The following is a 22,735-nucleotide window of genomic DNA, read 5'->3' as shown; positions in this document are numbered from 1 at the left end:
AAGCTTTAACTCTTTCTGTTCTCTTACAAAAGAATTTGATAGCAGCTGCTCAATGTACAATCAGTTTCAGTTTCCGGAATGAATAAAGTTTCACGTTCTCCCGAAGTTAAATCGCCCCTGGTTCCTCCGGTTGTGAAATTACAACCTCATGACGTCTTACCACGACTTATGAGGGCCTTGTGCTTCTGGGCGTGCTGCGTCGGCTCTCTATCCCTCTCTAACGTTCCTACCAAAAAGGAACCAGGTCTATGGGCAACACCACATGGGTACCAGTACAGGCCCCAAGCCCCTACTCATGCTTCAAGGCTCAGGTAGGTCCAGAGAATGGCCAGAAAACACCTTGTCGTTGCCGGTCCGGGGGCCCTTCTCGGCTCCTCGAGAGTACGATCCGAGTCACGGCACCATCTGTCAAGTTCTGTTGTTGTTCACACAACCTCAGGTTCTCTAATAACTGATAAGAGTCACAGGTGAGCTCAGGAGAAGAAATCAGACCAAACAACGTGCGGTATAATATCTAAATCTCTGCGGACTGCTAGGCAGATGTAATGCTTTATTCCCGTCACAAAGGATTTTTACAGAAACCTTCAGTGGGCTGGATTTGGGCTCTGCTAGTTAACTCCTTTTGGACCGCCCGCTGACTTTAGACATCAGCGGGTGCAGGTCCGGAGTCTGCAGCGACGTCTTTAGACGTCACTGCAGTTTCTGCTGCTCCCGCGCTAATCGCGGGAGGAGGACCCGGTCTCTGGGTGTCAGAGGCACCCGGAGACCCTAGGGAGAAGGGAGATGCGGTTCGTTACCGCTTCTCCCTTCTCCGATCCTCCCTGCATCGCGCTGAATGAGCACGATGCATAGAGGAGCTGAGCGGCGCTGCAGCCGGCTCCATAGACTCGGCGGTCACGTGACCGCCGGGTCTAAAGGGGTTAATCAGAGCTGCTGGGTCTAATTAGACCCAGTCCAGCTCTGATCACCTGTCCCCAATGACAGGTGGTCGTTTGCCCTGTAACTGAGGCTCTTATAGATGCCTTAGTTACAGGGGAAAACTTGTGATAGAAAAAAAAAAGTAAAATGTAAAAAAAAAAAAAAAAGTGAAAATGTCCCCCAGGGGTCTTTTATGACTTCATGGGGGACATAAAGTAAAAACACTTACACACACAAAAAATTAACCCCTTCACGCTCTGCATCCGATATATCGGACGCTGAGCACAGTGACATAACGCTCAGCGTCCAATATATCGGATGCGAGCGCTTCTTGCATGGCAGCAGGCGGAGCGTGGAGGAGCAGGCGTAGCGTGGAGGAGCAGGCGTAGCGTGGAGGAGTAGTAATAGCATAGCAGGAGTAAGCGTTCTGTGCAGGAGTAGTAATAGCGTGGGGGAACAGGCGTTGTGTGGAGGAGTAGGTGTAGCGTGGGGGAGTAGGCGTTCTGTGGTGGAGCAGGCGTTCTGTGGTGGAGCAGGCGTTGTGTGGAGGAGTAGGTGTAGCGTGGGGGAGTAGGCGTTCTGTGGTGGAGCAGGCGTTCTGTGGTGGAGCAGGCGTTGTGTGGTGGGGCAGGCGTTGTGTGGTGGGGCAGGCGTTGTGTGGAGGGACAGGCGTTGTGTGGTGGGGCAGGCGTTGTGTGGTGGGGCAGGCGTTGTGTGGAGGGGCAGGCGTTGTGTGGAGGGGCAGGCATTGTGTGGAGGGGCAGGCGTTGTTCTGTGTTGTTCTGCGTAGGTTGTGTACTACCCCCACCATGTCCCAGAAGTCATACACTGACTTGGAGGTATATAATTATATGGCCTCCGATATGGAGTCTGCTAGTGGGGACAAGTGTGGGGATGTTTTGTTTGTGCACCTCTTCCTCATAAAGCGACTCTGAGAAGGCGCTTTCGTAGTAGTGCTGAAGTGCCTAGGTACAAGGACAAGAGAGAGGTTGCATCATGATTCTTGGGGTGTTTGTCTCCCGTGGCAGGAGCTGGGCACAAGATGACATAATAGATATTTTGTACTATCCATTATGCATCATCCCCTGGGGTCCACCTGTGGGGTTAAAATGCTCACTACACCCCTAGATTAATTCATGGAGGGATGTCGTTTTCAAATAGGGTCAGTTCTCAGGAGTTCCTACTGTACTGATCCCTGAGGGCATCTACAAATGTTTTATGGTGCCAAAAAAAATGTAAATGTACTCCAAATGCCATTGTCTTCCGAGCCCTGTCCTAAAATGGGGTCACTACTCGGGGGTTTCTATTGTACTGGTACCTCAGGGGCACCCCAACACCAGTCTAGTGAAACGGGTGCTCCAAAAGCTAGATTTTGCTTGTCCCTTCTCCGGCCTGCTGTGTCCCCAGCCTGTAGACTATTGCCACACATGGGGCATTGCCATACCCGAAGTAACCCACTGAATGATTTTTGGGGTGTTTATCCACAGTGGGATGAGTTGGGCTGAATACATTTCTTCCTACTTTGGCACATTTGAGAAAACAATGCAATTTTTACACTGCCCCCATCATTTTAGATTACATTTGACCCAGCATCTCAGGGGTTGAAATGTTCATATAACCCTAGATAAATTCTTTGAAGGGTGCCCTTTCCTAAAATGGGGTCACTACTTGGGGATTTCTATTGTACTGGTACACCCCAACACCAGTCTAGTGACAAGGGTGCTCCAAAAGCAAAATTTCGCTGCTTCCCTTCTCAGCCCTGCCGTGTGCCCAGCCTGTCAATTATTGCCACATATGTGGTATTGCCGTACTCGGGACAACCTGCAGAATGATTTTTGGGGTGTTTGTCTAAAGTGGCATGGGTTGGGCACAATATATTAGGCATTAAAATTACATTTTTGAGATAAAAATGCATCTTTCACTCTGCACCATTTACTTTGCATTAGATTTTGGCCAGCATGTTGGGGGTTAAAATGCTTACCCCCAACCCCAGATAAATTCTTTGAGGGGTCTAGTTTCCTAAATGGTGACATCTTTAGGAGTTTTCTATTATACTGTTACTTCAGGGGCTCTTCAAGGACACTGTGGCACCACAAAACATTTGCAGTCAAATTGGCCTTCCAAAAACCCAATGGTACAAACTCTGTTCTGGACATCGCTGTGCAGTGAAACAGAAGCTGACATCCACATGTCTGGTATTGCCGTACTCGGAAGAAGCAGGGCAACAATTTTGGGATGTATATTTACCTCAAATTCCTTCTGAATTTGTCCATTTTAGGGCTAAATGAAAATAATCTTATTCAAAAATTGAAATTTCAAAATTTTCAATCCATTTTTGTTTGCTTCCAGAGAAACATTTAAACAGACTTCTCAAATGCTGATTTGAATAGTTTGAGATGTTAGGTTCATAAAATGGTGTCACTTGTGGGGGTGCATAGTACATAAGCCTTTATAGAGCACTTCCAAACTGAATTGGTTACCAAAAATTTAGCATTTTTCAAATCTCTTGAAAATCTGAGAAGTTGCCGCTAAAACTTGAAACCTTCTCAGATCCGTAAAAAAAAATGGAAACGTAAAACAAATTATGGAAATAAGAATAAGACCAATGGCAAAAGGTTTCTACAAAAAAAAATTTGTGTTATGACTTTTTGTCTAAAAAGTATAACATTTGAAATTTGCAAATTGTCATTTTTTTAAAATTTTTCCTAAATTATTGAATTTTTACCAAAAAAGAAACTGATCACCGAAATGATAATACTAACATAAACTACAATATCTCACGAGAAAACAGTCTCAAAATCACAAGGATATCTTAAAGTGTTGAAAAGTTATTACCACAGGAAGAGAAACTGGTCAAATTTTAAGAAAAAGTCTGAGCATTAACTTAAAAACCGGCTGCGTCATTAAGGAGTTAAAGATGAGAAGTAATGTCCATAGTTTATTGGTAAATTATAATATGATAATCGCAGACACGAAGGCTGTTTCTTCGTGTAGTGGGCAGTATCGTTATTCAGCCAAGGCCACATTCTTTCACTGCACGGGGCTCTGTTATCAATCCTCATCCATAGTCTGCGCCTCATCTTAGTTTTCAGCATTTAGCAAGTATATGAAAAATAAAAACATTTCATTAAACCTATAACAATACACAAACCTCTCGTCTGCTACTCGCATTAGCGATCATGCTTGTCGTATGTCTCTTAGTTATCCAGGCCGCATCAAGCAGATACTGTGTATATTTGTGTGACCCTAAGCGACCCCAGTGTACCTTTTTATCTCTTCCGTTAAGTACCATGAGGTATATTGAAAGTGCGTCATTAGTGTCACGGGTGCCTCTGCGACCCATATCGCGGGTCACAAGTGCACCCGTGTACCTCTGTGTGCCCCAGCGAGGAATCGCTTCTCCCCGATCCAGCGGAGGTCTCTGCAATGCCTGCGCTCCGTCGCTTGTCCCTGTCTTCAAGGGTGCGTGTGCGCCGGCTCTCTAAAATTTAAAGGGCCAGTGCTGCCAATTCTGTTAAATTGCCGGCCTCTTCCTGTGTTCCCCTTCGTTACTCGTGCCCTAGATAATGCTGTGTTTGATGTCTTGGGCTGTTATTGTGATTTCCCGTTGTGACCCCGGCTCCGTTCCTCATTAAGCTCCTCCACTGCCTGCCTTGACCTATTGCTACGTCCCAGACTCTGATCCTGTGCTGCCTGTCTCAACCTCCTGCCTGTCCCCGACCACGAGTTTGCCTGACGTTTCTGTACTTCGCATTGACCGCCGCCGTGGACAAAGTCTCGCCTGTGGAACGTCCTAGTGGTACCACGCCGCAACAAGTCCAACCTGCTTTGTGGCGGGCTCTGGTGAAAACCGGGTACCTCTTAGACCCTCGTCCCACGTCTCGGCTAACGTCATCGTCTGCGGTGGTACAGAGGATCCACTACCACCGATCCTGACAACTCATTGATATCCTCTCTGATCAGGTGCTTGTCAATAAACATTCTCCATTTCCGAATGAAGAATTTTGTTTTTATTTCTCTTCTCCTGTTGGCTTCCTGTCTGTCAGTACCTAATAGTGTGAAACTTTCTGGTTATTTCAGTGAGTGTTGGGAGCGTGTTCACTAGCGAGTGGTTTAGGAGGGTTCTTTTAGCAGTCAGGAATGTTATACGTGTGATGGGTCTAAACTATAACTTGGATTTTTCATCTTGGTTCCTTGAACTGGGCGAATGGAACAACATAGACATTGACGTGAGCGGGACCAGGTCTCCTTATGGGTTTGTACATGTTTCCAGGTCTCCTGGACTCTGGGGCATGTCCATATAGAATGGAATAGGTCAGTTCCTGTAAGAGAACATTTAGGACAGTTGGTAATTCTCTCTGGGCGTGTAGGGTTGGGGGGGGGGGGAATTGAATGCACATGTAGCTGAATGTCATAGCTTGAAATGTGTCTCCCTCCATCTTTCACTTACTATCCATCTTTTCACCTGGACCCATCCCTGTAGGAGTCTGTCAGTTGTGTCCGGGGTTCTCAAGTTTTTTTTCCAATATGTAAAAGACATCTGCGGGTGAGAGGGTTCCCATCTATGGCGTATTACTTGGTACAGTTCCAAGATAGATTTCTTAAAGTCCCTATCTTGGAATATACAATCAAATGTATTGTTCGTCATTTCACTCGCCAAGTTTGGGAAGCATGGTGGCTGAGTGGTTAGCACTATAGCTTTGCAGCACTGGGGTCCTAGGTTCAAGGCCTAGAAGTGCCATCCAGGGCTAGAAGTGCCTGGCACCGCCTGACACTGAAGCTAGTTTTGCTTCATCTAGGACCGCTAGAACTCGTCTCAGATTTGTAACTGCTGCCCTCCCTTTTATAAATCTCACTTGTGATTGTTCAATGAGCGACGGCATGATATGGGAGAGAAGATTGGCTAGAAGTTTTGCTATTAATTTTAACTCCTGGTTGATCAGGGATTTCGGTCTCTATGATTCTGGTTTAAGCAAGTCTATCGGGCTTTGGTAGTACTTTTATAAATGCTATGTTCGATTGTGGCATCAGTGGCTCGTCCTTCGGGAGTTCATTATAATACTTTGCCAGTGGAGATGATACCTGAGTCCTTAGGGCTTTATAAAATTCGGCGGGGTAGCCGCCAGGGCCTGGAATTTTATGATCGCTTAAACCCTTGATAGTCACCCCCTCTTCCTCTTCCGTGATCTCTGCATTTAACGATTCCAGTTAATCCTAAGTTATTGTTGGGAGGTTGAGGGTCTTAAGGTAATCTTGGGCTATTCTGTCAGTATTTGGGTCTGGATCTGAATAGTATTTCATAGAAAGTCTGGAAGACTTTCAGTATGGCCGAGGGATCTGAGTGGGTTACTCCCATTTGGTCTTGTATATGTCCTCTTGCCAGATTAGCTAAGAGCCTCCCCCTCCCCTTCAATATTTAAATAGCTCCGCTTCAAAACTGCTACCCCTGCTCTAAGGACTTTTTTGGCTTCCTTCCAGACATCAAGACTCTGGTTGCTGCAAATATTTATTATAGGCCAAACACACAAGTCAGGAACTTCAGGGGGCATAAGTCTCCCTACAAAGGCCATCATTTTACCTCTCAGGGCCATCTTGTCCGAGTCCCAGTATAACATGGCGTGCCCTGCGATGAACGTTCAAATTCGTACTCGGTCCACCACCCTTACAGTTGTTGGACGAAATGATCGTCTTTGACTAAGTATGTTAGGAATCGCCAGATGTAGTCCTCTCCATTAATGTGGTTTTCCACTATGTTCAGAGTTATCGGTGCGTGGTCTGACATTATCAATTGCTCAATGTCTACTTCTACAAGTTTGTGGATTAGCGGCTCACCAAACAATATGTAACCTATGCGGGACCATGTGTGATGTACCTCAGAGTGGAATGTATATTCCCTACTGTCAAGTGCAGGTGCCTCCAAACATCTAGAAGGTTGGAATCTATCGCTGTCAGAAAGAAGTCAGTGTTGGTCTCTGTCGTAATTTGCACCAAGATGGCCGATCGATCTAGATGTTGTTGCATGACTTGGTCGAAGTTTCCTGCAACTACCTTATACAGGCATAGGTCTCCTGCCAGTTGATTTTCTAGTTTCCTGAAAAAGGACGTTGGTCATGATTTGGTGCGTAAACATAGTCAAGGCTAACCTGCAATATTCGACCCTCCACTTTCGAGCTGTGAGAAAGCATTTTAATCCTCGCTTGTTTGTTGGTTGATAGTAGGACTTCTTCCCTTCTGCTTGAGCTTTCTGCTCCCAGGGCAGTTGCTTCCCAGTATTTTTGCATGAACCTCACATCTGTTGCCTCTAAATGTGATTCCTGTAATAGGGCTATGTCAGCCTTGAGTTATTTAAGGTGTCTCAGGACCAGCAACCTTTTCTGCAAGGTCTACAGGTCCCTCACATTTCACAAAATTACCCTAATGATGTATTACCCTGACGCTCAAGGTTATTTGTCTCTGAGCGGTACTATCTACTTCATTTGCCAATGACCCCATTCGGACCATATTACCATATTATATGTACCATATTAACAATACAATTTTTTAAAAATTGTTTCCACATAACGGAACTGCTACTGTATTCCACACAGAGTGTAATGCTAGGGGAAGTATTCATTAGCAACTTCCTCTTCTTCCAACATGGGCTGAGACCACAGCATACTACCCAGGCTTCACAAGTAGGGCATCATTAAAGTCTGTCACCCTTTGCTAGATTAAAATTATTAGTAGTGTTCAGTGTGTGCCAAAGTCTCCTTCAGTACAGTATAAGACACGTTGGTAGTGTTCCCCGGCTACAGTCGTTACCTTGAGTTTACTCACTGCAAGTCCTTCTAGATGTTTACTTGGGAGGTTGTCTGCTTCTCAGGTCTTGCCCCACCGTTTCTTCCACTTGTTGTTTAATTGCGTATTGTATTCGGGGGCTGCGTGTCCTCTTGCCTTTGTCGGTAGGAGGTGCTGCCCGGATCTGGACTTGCTGTTCGTCTGTTCTGGGTCGGCGAAGTCTCTGAGGCTCTCACAGGCCTGGAACCCGTTTACCTTAACCTCTGCCTCTTTCAGATCATCAAAGGTGCAAGTGGAAGCATCCAGATGTGTGATTTTCAGCAGCGCCGGATATATGACCTAGAACTTCTACTTGCGTCTGAATAACTCTGTGCATCGTCCACTAAACGTTTGCCGTCTTTTGGTCAATTCTGCTGAGTAATCAGAAAATAATAGAATCTTGTTCCTTTCTATTAGTCGCAGCACTTTTCTTCTCCGGTACGTCCTCCAGATCTGTTCCTTGTCCCCATAATTCAGGTACTTCGTTATGGCTTGCCTGGGGCACTCACCCACCCCTGATGATTGTGTAGATGGGGAGCGCGCTGGCTTAGGAGGACCGATTCTATGTGCTCTTTCCTCACATAGCGGGTTTTCTATGCCTAGCAGCCTTGGAAATGTACTGGAGAACACCTTCTGCATTGCCAGTCTTGATATGGTCCCACTAGGCAAAGATTGCTGCGTCTTGACCTTTTTTCCAGGTCATTTAGTTTTTCGGACATTCTGCAATTTCTTGCTGCTAGAGACTTTACTCTGGCCACTACCCCAGCCATGTCATCTTCCATTGAGGAGACGTGTTGTTCTGCCTTCTCTACTCTGTTTGCATTTTGCCTTGATGTCATTTTGTAAAGCTCTCAGGGATTCTGCAATAGATGACACTGGTCTTGTAGCGTGGGACCCATTCTTTTGCCAGGCGCTTGTTATTTATATGTGGCTGTTGGCTTCCTCCTCCGTTTGGTCCCCTCTTGTCTCTGCTATGCAGAGCGTCAACGCCATCTTGCCCATGTGAGTTTCCCCTGCTTCTCTGTGCCCATGCCATTTGTGGCGTCACTAGGCACCTTTCACCTTTTAAATGATGGTGCTCAGCTTACCGTTCACGAGAAGCGTGAGAAGCATTGTTGTTTGTGGTGTGTGGGCGGCGGGGGTCTGGTTTAGGGCTCTATGCTGCGGAGCTTGTCTTTCCCTGGCATGCTGGAGCCGTAACCAGAAGTCCCCAGTCAGTTTTTCTTGTGCCCATGCTTTAAGTTGTTCACAGAACGGCACCCCTGACTCCCAGGTGGTGTCGCTGACAAGTGAAGCATCTGAAAGGTCTTTAGCAATAATTGTCCCATAGTCCCCAGCTTGATGGAAGTTAAAGAATACAGATATTTCCAGGTTGCCAACTACATCTTCTGGTCTTGCTTAATGGTTCTGCAAAAGGCTTTCGGAAGTTTTCTCGGATCAGGAAATTGGTCTACCAGGGTAGTCTTCTGATTGTGGTTGAAGTTGACCTATAGCATTGGTTGATATGTCCCTGGGATGTTGAAAGAGATGGAGGAGGAGGCAGTCCCAATTATAGTTCTTTCCCCTCATCCTTCAGAACTGGACACCGCATCTCAAAAAGAGGCGGCGGCATCCAGCGTTGGCAGGTCGTCTGTATGGCTTATACAGTGGGGTCATCATTTGCAACCAGACGGACAACCGGGCTGATTAATAGTTTCATAGTTTCTACGGTTGAAAAAAGACACTTGTCCATCAAGTTCAACCAAGGAAGGGAAGGGATTGGATGAGGAAGGGATTTAGGGGAAACAATTCTATATAACATAACCATCAATGTTATTTAGGTGTAAAAAGGCATCTAGGCCCTTCTTGAAGCTCTCCGCTGTCCCTGCTGTGACCAGAGCCTGAGGCAGGTTATTCCACAGATTGACCGTTCTCATAGTAAAAAAGCCCTGTCGCCTCCGGTGATTAAACCTTGATTTCCTTAATGTCAGAACCATCGCACCTAGTCATGATCACATACAAAATTTCTCTGGCACAAGCATGCAAGGGGAACCCGAAAATCCCAGAGCTGATGGCAGGGATATATATAGAGAAAATACCTTGATCACAACTCACATAAACGATTACCCTGTTTAAGGTGCTTTTGAGGAGGTGAATTCTCTGGCTGTGGGCTTGTTGGTGGTACCGAAAGCAAGAGGCCAGGGCCTATGGTGGCTACCTTCACATTTATTTCACATTTGTTGCATCTCTAGCCCTCCTGTGTCTGCCAGGGCTCAGTTCACTCCACTGTTGCATTGCAGAACTGTATGAAGGATTGTTTTCTGCATAACAAATTGTCCTTCCTCATCCCTTCAGTCCAGTGACCTCCCCTCCAGTGTCTGGAGAATCCCCATCTGTCACATCACACATGTCATGGACACAATTGCTTCATATAGAATTTGCTCTTAGTTCTTCTCATGTTTCCTCAGTTTCTATAGATCCAGGACTCCCAGAGGTTTCTCCTAGATGATCCTTTCCATCAATGATCCACCAGGGATCCGGGAGAAGGACAGAGAGCAGATGGCGGCCAGGATCCTGGAGCTCACCCTGGAGATGATCTCCTTGATAACCGGAGAGGTGAGAGTCTCCCAGGACACGGCTCTTATCTCTAGGAATAACAGCGGGAAATGACTGGAGAGGTGAAGGATTCTTAGGATCTATGTAGTGATCAGTGTCTCCCCATACACAGGATTACACAGTAGTGAAGAAGTCGTCTGGTGAGTGTGTGACCCCCCGTGTGTCAGGAGGATGGACCCAGAGCCCCATCACCGAGCCTCCACCTCATTCACTGATACATGAGCAGAAGATCCTAGAACTTACCTCCAGGATCACTGAGCTGCTGAGCGGAGAGGTGAGTGCTGCCGGGAATGCTGGGACATTGTACAATAACACAAGGGAGGTGTCTGGGTGATGACTGTGTCATTGTGGGTGTCAGGTTCCTATAAGGTGTCAGGACGTCACTGTCTATTTCTCCATGGAGGAGTGGGAGTATATAGAAGGACACAAGGACCAGTACAAGGACATCATGATGGAGGACCACCAGCCCCTCACATCACCAGGTAAGAGGAGACCTTCCTGATTATAGAGGACAGAGCAGGTGTGAGGTCACCTAGACTTCTCCATCATCTCATCATCACATATAGACAATGTATCAGTCACTGTGTATATTTCCTATAGATGGATTCCGTCAGAGAAATCCACCAGAGAGATGTCCCAGTCCTGGAGATTCCCGGGATATTACACAGGAACCAGAGAGATGTCCCAGTCCTGGAGATCCCCAGGACTCCTATAGGTTTCTCTTAAAGAAGATCCTTTCCATCAATGATCCTCCAGGGATGGAGAAGGACAGAGAGCAGATGGCGGCCCAGATCCTGGAGCTCACCCTTGAGATGGTCTCCTTGATAACCGGAGAGGTGAGAGTCTCCCAGGACACGGCTCTTATCTCTAGGAATAACAGCGGGAAATGACTGGAGAGGTGAAGGATTCTTAGGATCTATGTAGTGATCAGTGTCTCCCCATACACAGGATTACACAGTAGTGAAGAAGTCGTCTGGTGAGTGTGTGACCCCCCGTGTGTCAGGAGGATGGACCCAGAGCCCCATCACCGAGCCTCCACCTCATTCACTGATACATGAGCAGAAGATCCTAGAACTTACCTCCAGGATCACTGAGCTGCTGAGCGGAGAGGTGAGCGCTGCCGGGAATGCTGGGACATTGTACAATAACACAAGGGAGGTGTCTGGGTGATGACTGTGTCATTGTGGGTGTCAGGTTCCTATAAGGTGTCAGGACGTCACTGTCTATTTCTCCATGGAGGAGCGCGAGTATATAGAAGGACACAAGGACCAGTACAAGGACATCATGATGGAGGACCACCAGCCCCTCACATCACCAGGTAAGAGGAGACCTTCCTGATTATAGAGGACAGAGCAGGTGTGAGGTCACCTCCTCCATCATCTCATCATCACATATAGACAATGTATCAGTCACTGTGTATATTTCCTATAGATGGATCCAGTCAGAGAAATCCACCAGAGAGATGTCCCAGTCCTGGAGGTTCCCGAGATATTACACAGGAACCAGAGAGATGTCCCAGTCCTGAAGATTCCCAAGATATTACAGAGGAACCGGAGGAGAATGTCCCACTGGATCATCCGGTAGATGGAGATGAGATTCCTGAAATTTCTGTTGGAACGAGGAGCGGAGAGGAAATCCCCTCATCAGTGACAGAGGAGGGTAAGAGCCTTTCACGTATCTTTTGGTTTAAGTGTATTTAGTGATCATTGGGGCTTCAGCACAATCACATTTTGTGTCCTGATTTTTCTCTTTCGATGCCTCTCTTTATGACTCTTTCTTCTCCCTTTCTGGGAGCAGTGTTATCCCTGGGTCAGGTATGTAGATGTTACCTGGAATCTGCTCTGTGCTTGTCCGAGTTCTAAGCATCAAAGTGATTACAAATTGGCAAATTAGGGGATGTGGCGTGACCAACAATGGGTTAAGTCCCAAGGCTCTCAACCCCCATATGGGCGCACACGTGTATCCTTTCTGACCACGGTGGCCATCTTTATCACTGTGGGGAACTGGAGCTCCTTGTAACTGGAGGGGCATTGGCATTTCGGCCCTGTTCAGGCCGTGTCTCGGGAAAGATCCCTGCCAGAAGTGGTACTGCAAGTTGCAGAAACATATATATGCAGAATGTCCTCTCCTGTTGGTGTTAGAAAGAGGAGAGAAGGCTGCAGAAAGCAAATCCTGTCAGGATCAATGGTAGCGGACCCACTGAACCACCGCAAGCGATAATGTAAGCCGACACCTGGGACCGGAGTCTAAGTGGCACCCGGTTTTCACTAGAGCCTACCGCAAATGGGGTTGGACTTGCTGCGGCAGGATACCATCAGGTCCCTCCACAGGTGTGACTTCGTTCACGGTGGTGGCCAAGGCAAGGTACAGAATCTCGAGGCAGAGATAGAGTTGTGGTCAGGCTGGAGGTCAGGACAGGTGGCACAGGATCGGAGTCGGGGGTGTAGCGGAAATGCAGGACAGGCGGCAAAAAATCGAAGTCAGGAACAGAACCGAGGTCACAACGGATAATACACAAACAGATTGGGACAGTCTTCTCCAAGGAATAAGAGTTCAAAGATCCGGCAGGGGACACAGGATGGGGCCAGCAATTTAACAGGGAAGGCAGATGGACAGCGCCATCCTTGGTGCTCTGGTCGTTTAAATGACATGCTCCAGGATTACTGTTTGTCCTTACGACAGGGCTCCCACATGTCCACACATATACATGTCAGGTCTGGAAATGGGTAAATTGTCCCAGTCTCCTACTCCAGGGATAACGTCCTATAACCATGTTACCGTTAGGCTTTTCTGTGTGTGCAGGACAGGGGCATCGCTTGGTTCTAAAGATTTGAGGATCACTATTTGCGTCCTCAGGAGAAAGTGTGTATTACTGCTTTCCCCTGCAGGACCAGTAGCCTCCGTGAGAATATTACTACTTTGAGGCTGCAGGACCTGTGATGATGTCATGATCACATGACCGGTAGGGGAAAGCAGTGCACAGAGCTTCACTACCTCTCTAGTGAGGGGGAAACATGATAGGAGCTAAGGTAGGGGGTGAACTGTGTGGGGGCACATGACTGGGGGGTAACTGTGTGGGGCGGATTTCTTGTGCCGTGTTCACATGTGACACTAGGGCGGGCCTTGATTTGATCTCGTGTTTCCAGTGAAACACATGTGATCGGTAACGAGCACATGTTTGTTTGTTTTTTTAAATGCAAGACAAACGTGTGAGCGCAGCCTTACAGTATTTGGGGAGAGTATTAGGGGCAGCACCAGGATAACACTGTCAGGGAACCTAAGACATGGTGATGCCTAATGGAGAAGATGGAGGGCATGTCACCTGCAGGCACTGGATGTAACAAGTAAGGATTTCTCCTATGTTTCTGTAGCTGTATATACTGTCACTAAAGTTGTGGAAAAACCAAATGTGAGGGGGTTGCATACAGGAGCGGGCATTATGTGCATTGGGACCTGTGCCCTGGATATTTTACCACCCTAGCAGCGCCCCTAGTGGGGGAGTATCTGTTTGGGGGAACTGGTCCTCCATGTTCTCCTGCCTCTAAAAGATAATGGCTAGTCACTAAAATGTAGTAATGTGGAAAGTGCGGGGTCATGGCGAGATTGGCAGAAACCACAGGCCTCCTATACTTACCACTTCACATTTTTGACCCATTCCAGAGGGGTCAGTGTCTTAGTCCCTAAGTCTATACCCGTTGAATGTAACTCCTCCCTTATAGATACCTATATCTGCCCTCTGCATCAATATTTTATCCTTTATCGAATTTCCCAAATCCTTGTGGCCCTGTACATTCTGCTCCCTTTAACTATGAAGTTTTGAAACACATTTTTTCATACATATTTCAGTATCTTCCTCAGATCCTGATTCTTTTGGTAGAAGACTACAATATGGTCCTCGCTTCTAGATTTTGTTTAGTTTTGCAGAGTGGTCCTGTAGAGCCCACAGTGTTGGGGAAAATTATTGTATAACTGGTGATATGACTGCTGTAGGAAAAGGCATCCAGAAACCAGGCAATACTCCTGCTACTCCACCTAGAATGCCACGTTATCTAGATATATTAGATATGGCCATTACCTCTCATTCCATGTCTACATATATATCTGATGTAAAATACTTGCCTCGAAGCAGTTGGGATCACTCTCCACTTGTGGTTAATTTCTCTACACCATCTACCATTGTTAAGCAGGTTGGTTGACGCCTGAATCCCTTCTTGGTGCAATTGGTGGACAAAGTTGATGCCTCCAATGGGAGATTGAGGGGTTTTTTCCCAGAGAAATGATAACTATACCTCAATAACAAAGTGTCTGGGATGATATGAAGATTTATATTGGGGGTTTTCTATATGCAGCAGATTGGTAGACTTAAATCCCAGTTGAGGGAACTCGCGAAGCATCTACAGCTTAGGGTGGTCTCCACAGAGGGGTTGGCAGCTCAGTAAAGGAACATGTGTTGAAGGTGGCGGAGAATTAAAAGCTTTATATTAAGCAAAAATACTTTGCACAGGAAGATACAGTGGGACACTTGCTGTCTACCATAATTTGTTCCCAAAATGCCTGAGGTCATATAGCTGTAATATTTCCCCTCATAACTGTTGACGGAGATGATATCAGGATGTCTTCTATATGCATTATGAACAATTCTACAAAACTAAATTCTTGTACCCCTCAACGGATATAGCTTACGTAGACAGCATCAACATGCCCGACCACGCCAAGAGCAAAGTGACCTCCTGGAGTCTCCGATGTCTGTAGAAGAGCTAGAACTTGTATTAGCAACCCTACCGAATGAAAAAGCACCTGGTATGGATGGCCTACAGGGGAAATTCTTTTAAAAAACACCAGGAAATTTTGTTGCCTCATTTATTACAGGTATTTCAGGAATCTTGAAAGACCGGGAATGTTTCCAGGCTCCATGTGAGAAGCCATTGTAGTTCTGCTCCATAAGCCGGGAAAAGATTTGAGATATTCAGACTCTAATCATCCGATATCTCTGCTTTCAGCCAATGTTAAAATTTTAGCCAAGGCTATGGTCAGTGACCTACTAGGAGTGATCACCTCCCTGATTCATACCGAACAGTTCGGCTTCCATCCTGGATAGGTCAATGGCAGCAAATATTAGGTAGCTATATCTCAACCTACAAGCTGAAAATACTGCAGGAGACAATAGGTCCATCCTCTCACTCGATGCTCCAAAAGCTTCTTACAACGTTGAGTGGGAATTTCTTGACTGCTTGGCTCAGGATGTTTTCTGCAGCTATAAATGGGTTCCCTGGTACACATAGGGAGGATAGTCTTTCTATGTTGACCACCTGCTATTATATTTAGGAGATTTCACTGTGTTAGTTGGGTAATGAGCTTTATCAGCATCCTCGGAGTCTATTCAGGCTTTACCATTAACTGTCTGTTCTGCTCTGACTACGGGCTGCACCCAATAGAGCCTTCCCGCAGGGTGTCCCCTTACAGAGCTATAAAAAGCATAGTAAGTGGGTCACGTCTGGTTTCAATGGAATCCAGGGATTCCTCAGGATCCAATGAGATCAGAACCCTGATCCTATGACTTCCCATTGAGAAGCTAGAACTTATCCAATGTTCTCTGGATCTACCTGGGGAGTGTCAATAAGTGTGTCTACAGCTAATATAAGCCCACTACACCTTCTGCCCATTGTCTTTTGCCTGGGCGAACTTTTTACCATCATCAAGAGAAAGAAAGATCAACAAGTGCGGATTAACCCCCTTCCCCAATTGGTCCAGCTCAAGGCAACTAGCTCATGAATTGTTTGTACTTGCTAACATACGTGTTAACATCCACTTGTAATCTACACTCTGTTATCTGTATATTTTTTAAAAACATTTTGTCTTTGTAAATGTAAATATATATATAACGACATCTTTCAGGCAGAAGAGACTAAACAGAATCCATACAGCATACAATAATCATCCGCCTATAAATGACGACATTAAATACCGTATTTTCCGGACTACAAGGCGCACTGGATTATAAGGCGCACCATCAATAAATGCCTGCTAAAATGTCTAGGTTCATATATAAGTCGCACCTGATTATAAGGACGTACAGAGGCCTTTTTTGTTTTGTCTCGGACCCTAACACCTAAAAACTGGTCTTCATTACGTTGAACAAACTATAATAACCTTTGTGTCGAAATAGTTTGATTTCTCTGCACATGCCAAATCTCAAAGCCTCTCGAGCCTCACTAGTCACCATTATCTGGCAGAACTGCAGGTATTGTGAAGGACCAACCTGTACTTTTCTTTAAACTCCTGAGCCCCCTGGAGTTCAGTCTCCTGCAAAAGGGGCTTGACACTAGTTATTCCCTTCCCATGTCATTGCCGATTAAAGTCTATGGACAATGACATAGTCTGAAGACGGATGTTTTCGTTGTGGCGCGGTGGTGGGTACTCTACTTCATATTTGGTTGAGCTGTTCAATGCTGGTACTGGTAGGAGGGTTATCTTTTCTCCGCAGCTCTGTTGTCGATTTATACCTGGCTCCATCTCCTCTATCAAAAAGGGTGTTCTCCGCCACCTCCTAGCTGCGACATGCACTGTAATCTCAAGACAAGGAAGACCTGCCAGCAACGTGGATAATCGGAGCTGGGGAGGCGGCATGTTTCAGCATCTCTGGGAATCTACTCTTCATAGAAACATCGCTTTTTTTATCTTGGGAACGCAGGTACTTTTGGTTCAGAAGTTCCCTTAAGTTCCTCGCGGGTATTTTATAACTCGTTCAGGACTTCCTGAGACCCACTGGCTTTATGGTCCTGTTCTAGGAAGCTAATTTTAGATAAGTGCCAAGGTTTTGGCTGATTTATCTTGGTTTAGACGGGCGCCATGTTTTATAAATACTAAATGGAGCATACCCTCTAGGGTTTCCCGTTGTATTGGAAGAGACAGCTGTTCGCCCAAGTGGGTGGTAAGGAACTTAGCGATCTGCCTGCAAATATCTGACAATAGTAAGTATAGTCTTGAGCCTGCAGGTGAAGGACTCCCCACACATCTCCAGCTGTGAGTCCCAAAGGGATTTTCGCATTTGAGAATGGGCTAAGGAGGGTCACACCACAGATCAGTCGACCGTAGGATCCATTGGAAAGTTGAAATCCCCCCCCCCCCCCCTCCTCGACCTCTTTTAGGGAGGTACACAGAGGCCAGTGTAAGCAAATGGCCCCAAAACCTGATTTTTCTTTAAAAAAAAAAAAGTATCTGCCCTCTGGGTCAATTACTGAGTCTACAACTTCATGGGGGAGACCTTTGTGGACGGCAATAGAGACCCCTCTATATTTAGCACCAGGGTAAGTACTGTGGAACCAAGACATGTAATACCTGTCTTTAATGTTATTGCGCAGAAGTGGATCACTTGTAGAAAGAGAGAAAGAGGAAGTCAGGCTGTAATTTATGCACGTGGAACAGGGCCTAGCTGTGCTTTTGAGTGACATTCTATTCCCTCAGGGTCAGATCTCTTTATTAGCTAGGACTGCAGAGGACAGGGGCAGATTACTCCACTTTCTAAGACTGAGAAGGACAGGGGTAGATATCTTAAATGGCTATGACTGTGGAGCACCGGGACAGTAACCTTACTCTCCTGGATGTATATACACACGACAAGGTTGCCTCCATCGTGAAGTCTCTACTGGCTAGGACTGTGGAGGACAGGAGGAGATCACTCCACTGGCTAGGACTCCAGCTGGTTGTGGAGCCCAGTAAGAAGCACACGGTCTGTGCAGGGCGCCCGGGACAGCCAAAGAGATGCTACGCATCATGAAGATGAGGACAATACAGAATACAGAAGGATACTACAGAGACTACAGTCCATAGTTGGAGTGCATGGCCTCAGTGGGGACATGAGGTGTTCATCTCAGGTGAACATCTCCTGGTTCTATGGCGAGGGAACCTCTGTGGACTTGGCTGTTGAGGAGGAAAGTTGGAATGTGGACAGCCTTGCATGGTTCACTGCTGGTAGATTGCATGCAGCAGAACTGTCAAGTGGCCATCTCACCAAACTTAAGGGCGAAATGGGAAGCCCCATGAGCAAGGTATTTTTTTTGTCCTGTAGAATGCACAGGAGAGGTATGAGGGCCCTGCGTTTCTGTACTGTCAGGCAGGACAGGTCAGGTAGGAGCTGTATATCCAAGTCCAGAAAGCGTACTTTGCCCACATCATGTGGTTTGGCATGTAATTGTATTTATAAAATCTATTTTGTCAATAAACAAAATTTTAAAAAATGAAAAATAAAATTTTGAAAAACAAAACCCTGCTGTTTTACTCTGCCCATAATTGAAGAACTTTTCAGGAGGGTGGCTGCAGATTTAGTCAGACCAATGCCTGTCTGCAGGAGCTGCAGTAAGGAGTTGTTATTGACAATAATGGACTATGGCACATGGTACCTGAAGCCTTCTTTGTTGTCCACCTGCGCTGACAAGGTGGCCACTACATCTAGAGATGATATCCCAGGTTGTTTTCCACTAGGAATTTTTCACTGACATAAGTAAAGTTGCAAGACCTGGTGACCAGTCTGACCACCCACAGACCAATGGCCTGTTTGAATGGTTCATTGAAACCCTACAGCAAATGCTTAGGATATTGGCCAAAGCCGATTGGCTGTGACCGTAACTTCCCACACCTGCTATCGGGAGGTTCCTAAGGCCTGGATAATGAGGGCTGTAAAGAAGAATTGGCCACCCCTGGAGTGTCGATTGTTGAGTAAATTGTGCCATTCTGTGTCAACATGATGGGCTTAACGCGGTTGGTAGACTACAATATGGTGCAGGCCAAGGCTGACCAAGAAGTGGTGGCATGACTAGAATATCCACGAGAGGAACGGCGATCCAGTTCCTATTTATGATGATTTCACTGCAGTTTCTCTCCAGCTTCCCAATACACTGCACGGATATTAAACAGTGATATGAGGCTTTGTTTTTATGGCTTTCACTGTGCGCTTCAAATGATGCGTCCCTTCAGAATTATTACGGAAGTTTCCTTATTGCCGGAACTTTTTTATACTTCAGTGTATGGAGTCGGGTAAGGTCTTGTGTTGTCTGGAAGGAGCTGACATTTTCATTAATAGTTTGTAAAATGTGTGAACTTATGATTACTTTTTATTCAGAATTTTTTATGAATGGCAAAATTGGTGATTTCGGACAATATGGGGCTTATTTACTAACGGTCCCGCGGCCACATTTCCGTCGTTTTTTTCAGACTTTTCGGGGATTGTGCCGCCAGGACAGGTATTTAGAAGCACATTGTCTCACATGCGATCGGATTGTGTCGCAATAGCGCTGGCTTTCATGCGACACACCTCCGGGGGGGGGGGGCGGGTGTCAAACGATCCGACATATTCCGAAAAACACGCAATTTAACTTTAAATCTGTGACGCAAGATCAAGCACTTACATGCAGCGGGAAGAAGGTGAACTCCGGCGGACCTGATCGGGGAATTGACACATGCAGGAAATCGGGTGCACGATCTACGTGAATCGTGGCAGAGTTTATTCTCGTCAGACACTCCGGATTGCGGAACGCGCAGGACCGGGTAGTTAAACGTGCCCCTATGTCATGGATGTAGAAGATTCATGTTTTTAGGGTTATATAAAATTGGTAGCTGTATTGTAAAAAAAAAAAATACATGTCAATGTCGAAGATTATATTATTATCATGATGTCATTTTTGTTTTCCGTAGATTACTGTATGTTACTGACTGGTCACTTTGCTTCTGCTTGTAACTAGGAAAAGTAAAACCTCCAATATTGATTTCTTGACTCTATTTTTAGGAAACAAAAGTACAGGAGGTACTGATGGACGTCCCCCCTCATCTCCTTGTGTGGAAGTAGAAGATAATCAATCACATCGCTCCACAGAGGAGAAAAATCAAGCGGATAAGAAGCCGTTTTTCTGTATGAAATGTGGGGATCGTTTTATCACTAAATCAAATCTTGCTCAACATCAGAGAATTCACACAAGGGAGAAGCCGCTTTCATGTAATGAATTTTGGAAATGTTTTAGGGAGATGTCAGATTTTACTAGACCTCAGAAAACTCAAACATGGGAGAAGCCACCGCCGTGTTCTGAATGTGGGAAATGTTTTGGCAGCAAATCGGAACTCATTATACATCAGAGAAGTCACACAGGGGAGAAACCATTTTCATGTAATGAATGTGGGAAATGTTTTAGCCATAAATCATATCTTGTTATACATCAGAGAACTCACACAGGGGAGAAGCCACTTTCTTGTACGGAATGTGGAAAATGTTTTAGACAGAAATCCAATCTCTATGTCCATCAAAGAACTCACACAGGGAATAAGCCACTTTCATGTACTAAATGTGGGAAATGTTTTAATGAGAAATCAGATCTTACTAGACATCATAGAACTCACACAGGAGAGAAGCCATTTTTATGTACGGAATGTGGAAAATGTTATAGTAGCAAATCAAGTCTTGTTCTACATCTGAGAATTCACACAGGGGTGAAGCCATATGCTTGCACTAAATGTGAGAAATGTTATAGTAACAAATCTGGTCTCAATCTACACCAGAGAACTCACACAGAGGTGAAGCCATTTTCATGTACTGAATGTGGGAAAAGGTTTATCAGGGAATCGGAACTCATTATACATCATAGAACTCACACAGGGGAGATGCCATTTTCATGTACTGAATGTGGAAAATGTTATAGTAAAAAATCAAGTCTTGTTCTACATCAGAGAATTCACACAGGGGAGAAGCCATATTTATGTACTGAATGTGGGAAATGTTGTAGAGGGAGGTTACAACTTGTTCTACATCAGAGAACTCACACAGGAGAGAAGCCATTTTCATGTCCAGAATGTGAAAAATGTTATAGTAGTAAGGCCTATCTTATTAGACACCAGAGAACTCACACAGGGGAGAAGCCATTTTCATGAACAGAATATGGGAAATGTTTTTGACAAAGACCAGATCTTATTAGCCATTACAAACCTCACAATGGGGATTAATCATATTTATGTTGAATGTGGGAAATGTTTTTGACAAAGACCAGAACCCGTACAGGGGAGAAGCCATTCTCATGTACTGAAGGTTGGAAATGTTTTGGTCGTGAATCAAATCAGAGAACTCACACAGGGGAGAAGCCATGCTAATGTTCCTAATGTAAGAAATGTGATCGGTTTAAGTCTCTGTTGGTGGATTTGCTTCTCTAGGATGATTATATGACTGCAACCTATAAATTATGTAAACGCTCATTAATGTGAGAAGTTCAACTCTATAAACATCATAAAAATTTTACTACTAGACCGGTTCATGATAATAAATGATGTAAATGCACCAATCAAAACACAACAAATATTTTTTTTTTTTTAGTTGATTTCAACTTTTACATGGGACATGTTGTGAGTGCTATGGGCTCTATTTCTGATGTGATGAGGGTCCAAATCATTGCTTATAGCGAGCTGCTCGGAGAATCAGTACATGAATTGTCTCTGGTTTTCCAAGATGATTCCTTCAAGATGTTTTATGGACACCGGGAGGGGGTTTATACCCTCAGCAAACAAATCTCTTTCAGTTCTACATACAGGATGGTCCCCAGACACATTCAACATCTCCCCACCGGGGCCAGACCCAAGGGCTTGAGGGCAACTGGATTCCCCTGGTATCTGAGTGGTTGGTTTTAGCATGGCCTAGTGTTGACTTGGTCACAGTCCCTTGGTCCAGGTGGAACAGGTCTCGTCCCCACTGGGCAGGCAAGCGAGAAGAGGGAGAAGCCGCCGAACGATGGAAGTAGTTCTCCCTGGGACACTCCCGGTGTATGTGTTTATAGGAGTTCCCCAGGTAAGTATTAGAGGGGAGATCCGGGATATTAGCAGCAGCCAGGGATCAAACGCAACATCCATTCACAGTTCCACAAATCTGCCGGCCTGATATCTGCTGGCCGTGTGTCTGAACAGCAGGTCTTAGACACTCCACTTATCACTGGATCTAATCTACAAATAGTCTGGAACTTTCCAGCTAGAAGAGGTTTTATAGACTTCCTTTGGGAGGAGAGTTCCATCCATCCAACCAAGGATCTTGTAACAAATGGAATTAATATTGTTAAACATCACACCATTGGGCAATGTATAAACAAGTTTTATCCATGCAGATGTTATGCAGTGGCAATATCGATTATGGCCGGTAGGTGGTAACTTTAGTAAGGGATGAATATATATTATTAAGGATAAAGGACATGTTACACAGATTGCAGGATCAGTTGGTCATGTTATCTTGAGGACTTAGAAGTTCGTAAAACGACCCATCCGGCGGGCCGTTACACATATTAAGCATTGCTTTTGACTATTTGTTTAGACAGAGAGTCTAAAGACAAGTATGGAATTGTGCGGGGGAAGGGTCTACACAGATAACGTGCAGAACTATATTATA

At 45.5% G+C, this 22,735-nt stretch overlaps 1 pseudogene; it reads left to right on the top strand.

The window, feature by feature from the left end:
• The first annotated feature begins 11,281 nt into the window (after positions 1 to 11,281).
• Positions 11,282 to 22,735, top strand: part of LOC140116881 (uncharacterized) — a 40,199-nt pseudogene continuing 28,745 nt past the window's right edge.

This window comes from Engystomops pustulosus, chromosome 2, assembly GCF_040894005.1.
Source record: "Engystomops pustulosus chromosome 2, aEngPut4.maternal, whole genome shotgun sequence".
Classification (NCBI taxonomy): domain Eukaryota; kingdom Metazoa; phylum Chordata; class Amphibia; order Anura; family Leptodactylidae; genus Engystomops; species Engystomops pustulosus.
Note: the sequence above shows the minus strand (reverse complement) of the source record. Positions and strands in the feature narration are given on the sequence as shown.